General features: G+C 38.5%; 1 protein-coding gene across 5 annotated transcripts in view; it reads right to left on the reverse strand.

Annotated features, from left to right (window-relative positions):
• The window catches only part of SLC35F4 (solute carrier family 35 member F4), a 308,265-nt gene that overhangs the window by 31,490 nt on the left and 264,202 nt on the right, over positions 1-12,573 (reverse strand). The gene's annotated exons all lie outside the window — the stretch shown is intronic.

A 12,573-nucleotide genomic window follows, 5' to 3' on the forward strand; every position in this document is an offset into this window, starting at 1 on the left:
CAACATTAAGAGATTAACACTGGTACATCACTATTAACCAAATTCCAAACTTCATTTGGATTTCACTAGTTTTATCACTAATGTCCTTTTTCTAGGACCGTATTCAGGCTACCACATTACATTTAATCATCATGTCCCTTTATCCACCTGTGGTCTGAGACAGTTGTTCAGTCTTGTTTATCATAACCTTGACAGTTCTAAAGAGAGCTGTTGAAGTATTTTGTAGTCTCTCAATTTGAGTTTGCCGGATATTTTATCTCATGGTTATATTTGGTTCATGGATTTTTCAGGAAGAACACCACAGAGGTAAGGAATCCTTATCATCATATAGTATCAGTCATGACATGATACCAACATGACTTGTTACTGTTGATGTTAACTGTGATCACCCAGCCAAGGTCGTGTTGACCAGGTTTCTCCACTGTCTTTTTTTCCCTTTCCATTCTCTCTTCTTCGGTAGCCAGTCACTAAGTCCAGCCCACACTCTGGGGTGGGGAAGAGTGGGTGCTAAGCCTCACTTTCTGGAGTGGGGGGGTGTCTACATATATTATTTGGATTTCTTCTGTAAAGATAATTTGTCTCTTTTCCTCCTTTATTCACAATTTATCTGTATTAGTATAGACTCATGAATATTTAGTTCATACTTTGGGTTATGATCAAACCTGCATTGTTTATTATTTCGCTCAAATTATTCCAGCTTTGGCCATGGCGAGCTCTTTTAGATTGGCTTCTGAGTACCTTTGATTTGTCCCCATTCTTTTGTGTTTGAGCTCTTCCTTACTTTCTGGCACTGCAAGATGCCCTGGGATTATCTTATAGTTTCCCTGCCCCACTCCTGAAATTAATCATTTCCCCAAAGATTTCTATTTCTTCTATTTCTTTGGAATGATGGTTGCCAGAGCCTAGGATGGATAGTGGGTTGAGGGTGGAGGGAGTGGGGACAGTTAATGAGTACAAAAATATAGTTAGAATGAGTAAGATCTAATATTTGAAAGCATGAGAGGGTGACTACAGTCAACAGTAATTGATTGTAGATTGTAAAATAACTAAGATTGTAATTGAAATGTTTGTAACACAAAGAAATGATAAGTGCTTGAGGTGATAGATGACCTGTTACACATTGTATATCTGTATAAAAATATCTCATGTACCCCATAAATATATGTACCTACTATGCACCCATAAAAATAAAATGTACTATTTAATCTTGGATTTAGAAAATTAAAAATATACAGTTACTCAGAAAGTTAACAGAAGCATTATATACTGACTGCTACACCTAAATTAATGCTACATTACTATTGTTATTATAAGAGTGTCAAAAATACCCAAGGTTCTTATTTTACATATCCAGAATGTTTATTTATTTATTTTATTTTTTTTCTTTTCCAACATTTTTATTTTATTATTATACTTTAGGTTTTAGGGTACATGTGCACAATGTGCAGGTTTGTTACATATGTATCCATGTGCCATGTTGGTTTGCTGCACCCATTAACTCATCATTTAGCATTAGGTATATCTCCTAATGCTATCCCTCCCCCCTCCCCCCTCCCCCCACCCCACAACAGTCCCCGGAGTGTGAGGTTCCCCTTCCTGTGTCCATGAGTTCTCATTGTTCAATTCCCACCTATGAGTGAGAACATGCGGTGTTTGGTTTTTTGTCCTTGCGATAGTTTACTGAGAATGATGGTTTCCAGTTTCATCCATGTCCCTACAAAGGACATGAACTCATCATTTTTTATGGCTGCATAGTATTCCATGGTGTATATGTGCCACATTTTCTTAATCCAGTCTATCGTTGTTGGACATTTGGGTTGGTTCCAAGTCTTCGCTGTTGTGAATAGTGCTGCAATAAACATACGTGTGCATGTGTCTTTATAGCAGCATGATTTATAGTCCTTTGGGTATATACCCAGTAATGGGATGGCTGGGTCAAATGGTATTTCTAGTTCTAGATCCTTGAGGAATCGCCACACTGACTTCCACAATGGTTGAACTAGTTTACAGTCCCACCAACAGTGTAAAAGTGTTCCTATTTCTCCACATCCTCTCCAGCACCTGTTGTTTCCTGACTTTTTAATGATGGCCATTCTAACTGGTGTATCTCATTGTGGTTTTGATTTGCATTTCTCTGATGGCCAGTGATGATGAGCATGTTTTCATGTGTTTTTTGGCTGCATAAAAGTCTTCTTTTGAGAAGTGTCTGTTCATGTCCTTTGCCCACTTTTTTGATGGGGTTGTTTTTTTCTTGTAAATCTGAGTTCATTGTAGATTCTGGATATTAGCCCTTTGTGAGATGTGTAGATTGCAAAAATTTTCTCCCATTCTGTAGGTTGCCTGTTCACTCTGATGGTAGTTTCTTTTGCTGTGCAGAAGCTCTTTAGTTTAATTAGATCCCATTTGTCAATTCTGGCTTTTGTTGCCATTGCTTTTGGTGTTTTAGACATGAAGTCCTTGCCCATGCCTATGTCCTGAATGGTATTGCCTAGGTTTTCTTCTAGGGTTTTTATGGTTTTAGGTCTAACATTTAAGTCTTTAATCCATCTTGAATTAATTTTTGTATAAGGTGTAAGGAAGGGATCCAGTTTCAGCTTTCTACATATGGCTAGCCAGTTTTCCCAGCACCATTTATTAAATAGGGAATCTTTTCCCCATTTCTTGTTTTTGCCAGGTTTGTCAAAGATCAGATGGTTGTAGATACGTGGCATTATTTCTGAGGGCTCTGTTCTGTTCCATTTGTCTATAGCTCTGTTTTGGTACCAGTACCATGCTGTTTTGGTTACTGTAGCCTTGTAGTATAGTTTGAAGTCAGGTAGCATGATGCCTCCAGCTTTGTTCTTTTGGCTTAGGATTGACTTGGCAATGTGGGCTCTTTTTTGGTTCCATATGAACTTTAAAGTAGTTTTTTCCAATTCTGTGAAGAAAGTCATTGGTAGCTTGATGGGAATGGCATTGAATCTATAAATTACCTTGGGCAGTATGGCCATTTTCATGATGTTGATTCTTCCTATCCATAAGCATGGAATGTTCTTCCATTTGTTTGTATCCTCTTTTATTTCATTGAGCAGTGGTTTGTAGTTCTCCTTGAAGAGGTCCTTCACATCCCTTGTAAGTTGGATTCCTAGGTATTTTATTCTCTTTGAAGCAATTGTGAATGGGAGTTCACTCATGATTTGGCTCTCTGTTTGTCTGTTATTGGTGTGTAAGAATGCTTGTGATTTTTGTACATTGATTTTGTATCCTGAGACTTTGCTGAAGTTGCTTATCAGCTTGAGGAGATTTTGGGCTGAGACGATGGGGTTTTCTAGATATACAATCATGTCATCTGCAAATAGGGACGATTTGACTTCCTCTTTTCCTAATTGAATACCCTTTATTTCCTTCTCCTGCCTGATTGCCCTGGCCAGAACTTCCAACACTATGTTGAATAGGAGTGGTGAGAGAGAGCATCCCTGTCTTGTGCCCGTTTTCAAAGAGAATGCTTCCAGCTTTTGCCCATTCAGTATCATATTCACTGTGGGTTTGTCATAGATAGCTCTTATTATTTTGAGATACGTGCCATCAATACCTAATTTATTGAGAGTTTTTAGCATGAAGGGTTGTTGAATTTTGTCTAAGGCCTTTTCTGCATCTATTGAGATAATCATGTGGTTTTTGTCTTTGGTTCTGTTTATATGCTGAATTACATTTATTGGTTTGTGTATGTTGAACCAGCCTTGCATCCCAGGGATGAAGCCCACTTGATCATGGTGGATAAGCTTTTAGATGTGCTGCTGGATTCAGTTTGCCAGTATTTTAGTGAGGATTTTTGCATCGATGTTCATCAAGGATATTGGTCTAAAATTCTTTTTTGGTTGTTTCTCTGCCAGGCTTTGGTATCAGGATGATGCTGGCCTCATAAAATGAGTTAGGGAGGATTCCCTCTTTTTCTATTGATTGGAATAGTTTCAGAAGGAATGGTACCAGCTCCTCTTTGTACCTCTGGTAGAATTCGGCTGTGAATCCATCTGGTCCTGGACTTTTTTTGGTTGGTAAGCTATTGATTATTGCCTCAATTTCAGAGCCTGTTATTGGTCTATTCAGAGATTCACCTTCTTCCTGGTTTAGTCTTGGGAGGATGTATGTGTCGAGGAATTTATCAATTTCTTCTAGATTTTCTAGTTTATTTGCATAGAGGTGTTTATGGTATTCTCTGATGGTAGTTTGTATTTCTGTGGGATAGGTGGTGATATCCCCTTTATCATTTTTTATTGCGTCTATTTGATTCTTCTCTCTTTTCTTCTTTATTAGTCTTGCTAGCAGTCTGTCAGTTTTGTCGATCTTTTCAAAAAACCAGCTCCTGGATTCATTGATTTTTTGAAGGGTTTTTTGTGTCTCTGTTTCATTCAGTTCTGCTCTGATCTTAGTTATTTCTTGCCTTCTGCTAGCTTTTGAATGTGTTTGCTCTTGCTTTTCTAGTTCTTTTAATTGTGATGTTAGGTTGTCAATTTTAGATCTTTCCTGCTTTCTCTTGTGGGCATTTAGTGCTATAAATTTCCCTCTACACACTGCTTTGAATGTGTCCCAGAGATTCTGGTATGTTGTGTCTTTGTTCTCGTTGGTTTCAAAGAACATCTTTATTTCTGCCTGCATTTCATTATTTACCCAGTAGTCATTCAGGAGCAGGTTGTTCAGTTTCCAGGTAGTTGAGCAGTTTTAAGTGAGTTTCTTAATCCTGAGTTCTAGTTTGATTGCACTGCGGTCTGAGAGACAGTTTGTTATAATTTCTGTTCTTTTACATTTGCTGAGGAGTGCTTTACCTCCAACTATGTGGTCAATTTTGGAGTAGGTGTGATGTAGTGCTGAAAAAAATGTATATTCTGTTGATTTGGGGTGGAGAGTTCTGTAGATGTCTATTAGGTCCACTCGGTGCAGAGCTGAGTTCAATTCCTGGGTATCCTTGTTAACTTTGTCTCATTGATCTGTCTAATGTTGACAGTCAGGTGTTAAAGTCTCCCACTATTATTGTGTGGGAGTCTAAGTCTCTTTGTAGGTCACTAAGGACTTGCTAAGAAACCAGGCTGTCTAAACCTGGGGAGACCTGGTAAACAAAAATGACTATTAGGGGCCATTTATTAAATAGAATATTTGACTTCATATACTAGGAATCCAAACTAAATTGGTTTAAAGCTAAAAGGGGAGTTTTTAGGAGCTTAGTAACCTAAAGAGACAAGAAGGCCAGAGTGTCCCTAAACCTCAGGAACACCTGGAACCAGGGCCCTGGGGCAATCAGTCTCATCTTCTCCATCTCTCGCTGCTGGGTACCAGCTTCATTTCTTCTCAGAAGGCTGCTGCTTGCCTTTCTCTGCAGAAAATTTGGTTGTCTGAAGCTCCCACACTTTCAATCTCACAGCTTTAGCCTTCTGAGAGAAATCTAGTTGCATAGAATCAAAAATCTGGAGAAAGGGACTTGAATATTTTACCAACGGCTTGTCCAATTTCTGTCACTGCAGAGCAAACATTCCAACAGGCTGCAGCTCCCAGGAAGGGAGGAGTGGAGCTGAATAAGGTGCCTTGGGTGTTTAGGAACTTCAAAGCGAAAAGGGAAAAGAACTACAGCCACTGAGTAAAACAATTGCTTAAACAGATTGAGTATAAGATGTGAAGTTCTCAGATAACAACTTGAAAAGCCAAGCTGATAAAAGTTAACTAGGAAAAGGTCTTTGGAAAGCGCTGGGGGTAAAAAGCAAAGAGTCAAATATCTCCATGCAAACAAGTGCAAGATGACTTGGAAGATACAGATAGATCAAAGTCCCAGCTATCATTCAAACAAGGCCTTACTGTTGGCTTTTATCTTCTATGGGCACAAAAGGTCAACAAAACATCTGGCTTTACTAAGTACTATACTGAAGCTGAGCCAGAGACCTTATCCCTATTTGCCCCAAATCATGAAGCAAACACCACTACGTAGATCTGGTGCCTAAACCTAAAGGTGGAAATCATGAATACCCAGAAGCAATTAACACGATCTAGGGAATGTGTGTGTGTATGTGTGTGTATGTGTAGAAGGGGTAGTTGCTCTATGACAAGAGGCAGCATAATATGTATCCTGAAAAGGCTGCCCTGAAAAGTGGTATACCACTGGCTGTGTCACCTCAGGTAAATCACTTGACCTCACTTTCTTCACATTCTTTCCTTGCTGAAATTAAAGGATTAGACAAAATGATTTCTTGAATTCCCACAGCTTTCTCTTCTTCAACCTGAAGATTTTTCAAACATGTACTTGCAAATTATGCTTAACCGTAACACAACTTTGTCTGTTTTCAACTCACTTTTATAGCCACTTATATGGATAGGGTTCCAGAAGGAAGAGATGGCAAACTCAAAACAGGACAATTTTAGAAAAGGTGGTCAAGGTATATGGCCATATGGCTCCCTAAGCCTCCCACCCTAGCATCACTTGGGAACTTGTTAGAAATGCAAATTCTCAGTGCCAATATCAGACCCATTGAGTCAGAAATTCTGCAGTAGGGTAACCTGTAGTTTTAGGAGCCTTCCAGGTGACTCCAATGTAAGTTAAAATTTGCAAAACACTGTATGTGAGAAATCATAGAAGGTAGGGCAGTATTCAGGTTTAACTACAGCTCTTACTAACCGCAGGCCTGAAGGGGCGAGGTGACAGAGTGATTAGAAGAATCTGGGGCCGAGCACAGTGGCTCACGCCTGTAATCCCAGCACTTTGGGAAGCTGAGGTGGGGAGTTCAAGACCAGCCTGGCCAACATGATAAAACCCTGTCTCTACTAAAAATACAAAAATTTTCGTGTTGAGGCAGGAGAACCTCTTGAACCTGGGAGGCGGAGGTTGCAGTGAGCTGAGATCACACCATTGCACTCCAGCCTGGGCGACAGAGCAAGACTCTGTCTTGAAAAAAAAAAAAAAAAAAAGAATCTGGAAGGAGAGGTTTGCTTGACTTAGGTCATGACCTTTAATTAAGGCAGGCACCCAGTTAGGGGTCTTGGAAATACTCCCTTCCTTTGATATCCCACAGGAACTCCCTGTTGGTTCATAAGCCAAATCTAGGAGATAAGACAGCCGCTTTCTTTACGGGTTCAGCCACCAGAGAAAGTTGGGTGGAAAAAAGTGGAAAGAGGATCTGGAGGAGTAAAGAAGAGACATCCAATATTCAGTTTCTACAACAATGCTATGATCACAGTCAGGGGTTAGATCATATGATCTCCTAGTCCCCTACTAGCTTTATGATTGATTGATAATTCTTCCAAACAAGCTCATGTAAATTATATATTGGCCATAAAACCAGCGCTATTTTCAACTCATCTTTTATAAGTGTCTTTCTTTTAAAGATCCAAGACCTTTTCCATGACTAAGATATTATAATCAGTAAAGAAATGTTGAAGACAGAAATGTAACCCTGGATTTTTCACTTGATGTTGGTTGGCAGCCATAATTATTACTCTGTCATTTTTTTCTTACAAAAAGAGATAAAATATGAATAACTCAACACAATATTATATGAACAGTTATATTTCAGCTAAGTTATATTTAGCCTAAGTGTTGATGAAAACTCAGGTGTGTCCAATTCCAAAGCCCATATTCTCTCCAGTGTATCTCATGCTTTTCCATCTCAGCTAATCAGTTTTACTGAGCTCCTTCTGTAGGCAAAAAGGTTACAGTCTTGCTGGGAAGATAATATATATTTCCCCAAATACCTAAATACATTAAGGTGAGCAATTCAGTAGCACAGAAAATAAGGATAATTATTGTTCAAAAAGTGGAGAGATTAATTTCAGCCTGGATGGTAAAAAAAAATGTTTCATAGAGGACGATGGATTCAAACAGATCAAAAAGCAAAGGAAGGTTTGGATAGGAGGAGAGCATAGGGCAGCTTCCAACATAGGAAAGAGTGGATTTTGCCCTTTTAATTGTGGAGAGCAAACAAGGTGTTTCAGGTGTTTTGTAGAAGGATGATGGCTTGAAAGCAGAATTTCAGGGAGGCAAAATTGGCAAGAGAGGGTAGGATACTCACTACAGAGAGAACCTGGAGGGAAGATAACTATTTGGAAGTTGTTAATCCAAAATGTAGTCTTTAAGGGGAGCTGGGATGTCTCTTTTGAAATTTGTATTGCAGTAGAATCTTTCTTTTCTCTGGCTAGGATCTCAGCATTCACATGATGATGGTAGAAAGAATATTAATAATAGTTTTAATAATGGTGTTAAGAACATAAACAATGCACAATAGTCATACCTTGTACATGTAAGGCAGTTATAATCATTCTTCCTTGTCATGACCTTGTGCAATGCAACTAGTGACACTTTCCCTGGGCCTCCAAATGCCAGAGGAGCTCCACTGTTATACTTGTCAAGCACCTGTTCTGGATTCATATACTAAAGAAGTGGTTGGGACCAAGACATATTTCCTCTGTTTCCCTTACCCTGAATAAAATATTATCCTTAACACTTGCTTGTTTCTGTCCCTTCGGACCGTGTATCTCCCTCCAGCATCAGGCTTTAACCCTCAGTCCTGCCCAAGAATAACCCCTCTCCCTTAACTATGGCTCCAGACACACCCATGTCTTATTAAGTCTAAAATTGTTTTCCTAATTCCAGCTACCTCTTACCTTGTCCAGACCTAGAATCTGTCTACTCAGCCTTGTTACTCTTTACACCTCTGTCATCTGTAGAATAAGATGGTGGAGTAACTTTGATGATTTTTGCTGAACATTTATAGAAATCTGAAATGGATTTTAAGTATTCCTAAGATACTTATGAAACATTTTTAAATCTATTTTGCTGATTCTAGATATGAATCAGCAGAAATACCACAAAATTGCATTAAAGTTTTCTTTGTGTGTGATAGTCCTGGTCTTTAAATAATTTCCCAGATAATAGAAAGTGCTTTTCATTGCAAAAGAACAATTTTTTTTAAAAAAAATCTCAGCCCAGTTATCAACTCCTTAAATATATTTAACATGTCTATTTTAGACTTCTGTCCTGTGTTTAGCTACCCAGCACCCAACCCTCTTCCTATTTAGGGGGAGTTCCCCTTCCCTCATTATATAAGTCTTAATGGGAAACAGTGCCCTACATCCTACAATGGAAGCTGAAGGAAGGTAAATAATTCTGCTTGCTCTTGGAAATAAGGTGGATGTAAGACTTGGTTTCAGCCCATCAGATGCTCCTATCCAGACTTAGAATCTGCTGGAAGCCAGGATGGTTAAAGCCCTACAGTACCAGTAGGTACTACCCAACAACAGGATGTTGGGTAGTGATGGAAATGGCAGCGTCTCAGCCAGATTGTTACAGCTGTCTGGCTCTGAAGGCCTCTTGATTCTTGCACATTTTCCAAGGCTCGGTGACCCTCTCCTCCCAAAGCCAGTCAGTAAATCTTCATTTTGCTTAACAGCCCTAGGGTATCATTTCAGTGGCTTGCAACCAAGAGTCCTGTCTGATACCAACTTTACAGGACCTTCCCATGCACCCAACTCTGCAGCCGCTTCCTCACCTCGTCTATTTCCCTTCTCTCTCATGTCTTCACTCACTAGTTACCTTTGTATTACAGCTATCTCTATGGGTTACAGTCTTTGTTCTCAGAGAGGGACCTCTTGAGAGCATTTAGGAAAATTTTCTGGATTTCCCACTAGCTTCCCTGTAAAAGCCCAATGGTAGACATCTTTAAGAGAGTGTAGCCGGCTGTTACCCCTGAGGAGCACCTGGCGGCAAGCTTTCTTGTGTAAGAGAGCTGGTTGATTCCCAGCTGAGGGTAGAGAGAATCTCTTAGATGCACCAACATCACTTCTCTCCCGTATCACTCTGGTCACTGTGATAATGCCAACAGCATGTGGAGATTCATTTATATACAGTGAAAAGGCTAGTCTTGATGGTTCTGAAATAATTCAGTTTAATCCAAGAAAACAAAAAGAAATGTAAGATTCACTTTAGAACATTTCTCAAAGAGATCAGCCAACTAAACTGAAGCAAAATAGATAAGAAAATGCTATGCTGTATTCTAGGAATACAGCTAACCAAGGAGGTGAAATATCTTTACAAGGAGAATTATAAAACACTGCTGAAAGAAATCATAGATGACACAAATGAATGGAAAAACATCCCATGCTCATGGATTGGAAGAATCAATATCATTAAAATGGCCATATTGCCCAAAGCAATTTATAGATTCAACACTATTGCTATCAAACTATCAATGCCGTTTTTCACATAACTGGAAAGAACTATTCTAAAATTTATATGGAACCAAAAAAGAGCCTGAATAGCCAAAGCAATCCTAAGCAAAAAGAACAAAACCAGAGGCATCACATTACCTGACCTCAAATTAATGCTACAAGGCTACAGTAAACAAAACAGCATGGTACTGGTACAAAAACAGACACATAGACCAATGGAACAGAATAGAGAACCCAGAAATAGAGCTGCACATCTACAACCATCTGATCTTTGACAAAATTGACAAAAATAAGCAACGGGGGAAAGGATTCCTATTCAATAAATGGTGCTAGAATAACTGGCTATCCATATGCAAAAGAATGAAACTGGACCCATACCTATCACCATATATGAAAATTAACCAAGATGGATCAAATACTTAAATATAAGACTTCAAACTATAAAAATCCTAGAAGAAAACCTAGGAAATACCCTTCTCAATATCAGCCTAGGCAAAGAAGTTAACAGCTAAGTCCTCAAAAGCAATTGAAAAAAAAAAATTGACAAACAAGACCTAATTAAACTGAAGAGCTTCTGCACAGAAAGAAAACCTATTAAGGGAGTAAACAGACAACCTTTAGAATTGGAGAAAATATTCACAAACTATGTATCTGACAAAGGTCTATTATCCAGAATCTATAAGGAACTCAAATCAACAAGAAAGAAGCAAATAACCTCATAAAAGATGGAGAAAGGATATGAACAGATACTTCTGAAAAGAAGACATACAAGCAGCCAAGAAATACATGAAAAAATCCTCATCATCACTAATCATCAAACAAATGCAAATCAAAACCACAGTGACATACCATCTCACATCAGTCAGAATGGCTTTTGTTAAAAAGTCAAAAAGTAAGAGATGTTGGTGAGGCTGCAGAAAAATGAAATACTTCCATACTGTTGATGGGAATGTAAATTAGTTCAATCACTATAGAGAGCAACTTGGAGATTTCTCAAAGAACTGAGAGTTGAACTAGAATTCAACCCAGCAATTCTACTACTGAGTATATACCCAAAAGAAAATAAATTGTTCTACCAAAAAGATATGTGCATCCATATGTTCATTGCAGCACTATTTACAATTGTAAAGACATAGAATCAACCCAGGTGCCCATCAATAGTGGGTTGGATTTCAAAAAAAAAAGTGGTACAGATACACCATGGAATATTATACAGCCACAAAAGAGAATGAAATCATGTCCCTTGCAACAACATGGATACAGGTGAAAACCATTATCTTAAGCGAACTAATGCAGAAACAGAAAACCAAATACCACATGTTCTCACTTGCAGGTGGGAGCTAAACATTGTGTAGACATGGTCATAAAAAATGGGAACAATAAACACTGGGGAAGACAAGAGGGGGAAGGATGGGAGGGTGATAATGTTGAAAAAAGTACCTATTGGGTACTATGCTCACTACCTGGGTGATGGATTCATTCGTACTCCAAACCTCAGCATCATGCTATATACCTTTGTAACAAACCTGCACATGTATCCCTGATTCTAAAATGAAAGTTGAAAAAAGAAAAGTCTATGCTACATGAAGAAAACAAAACTAAAAGTGCTTTTTGGCCTGCTATAAGTCTATAGTTTAGCTATTCCCAGAGTATTAAAACAAAGTTCCAAATGTTGTACCTTTGAATAAACATCTCTTTCTTTTAGGTGGCAAGATACTGGCATTAAGACTGTAAGACTACTTTGCTTTCTATAATACATATATATTTCTCCAAAAACACACACAAATAACTTAATGGCATTTAAAAACTCATATTTTAGATGCAGTGGGAGTGCTTATGCTTGAAATAATATCTTACTCAAATAAGCAACTGATTTTAATTTGTTTGCTATTTCTGGATTTTCATATGTTGAGCTTGCTTCCCTGAAACACCCTGTTTGCCTTTATTAAGCTTTCACAGTGACTTTTCTTCATTTGAACCTTTGTTTCTTTTGCTCCAAATTCTTGGTTTCCTTGTAACTTGAACTAGCTTATTTACTTACATACAAGTGTATACAAAGAGTACTAAAATTCTTATGGACCTTGTGACATCACCAGTGTCCTCTTGCAATGTCAACCACTCTGCCAAGTTTGGCAAATACTCCTTACAGACTGTAGAAACCCTCTGCTTACAAATTCCTCCCTGGTATGCTCTCCTGGAACACCTTCTCTTCCAAATGGCCCTGGTGAGTTTCTTGATTGGTAGATTTGACAACGCATTAATAAGGCAGTCTCGTAATCCATTATAGTTCAAAACTCAATTTAGAATAAATAAAGAAACCTGTGGCTACTGGCCTAATTCTGTGATGACTAATTAATAAGTTCTGGATGCCTACTGTGTGCCTAGCAGTGC

The sequence above is a fragment of the Nomascus leucogenys genome, chromosome 1a (genome assembly GCF_006542625.1).
Source record: "Nomascus leucogenys isolate Asia chromosome 1a, Asia_NLE_v1, whole genome shotgun sequence".
Classification (NCBI taxonomy): domain Eukaryota; kingdom Metazoa; phylum Chordata; class Mammalia; order Primates; family Hylobatidae; genus Nomascus; species Nomascus leucogenys.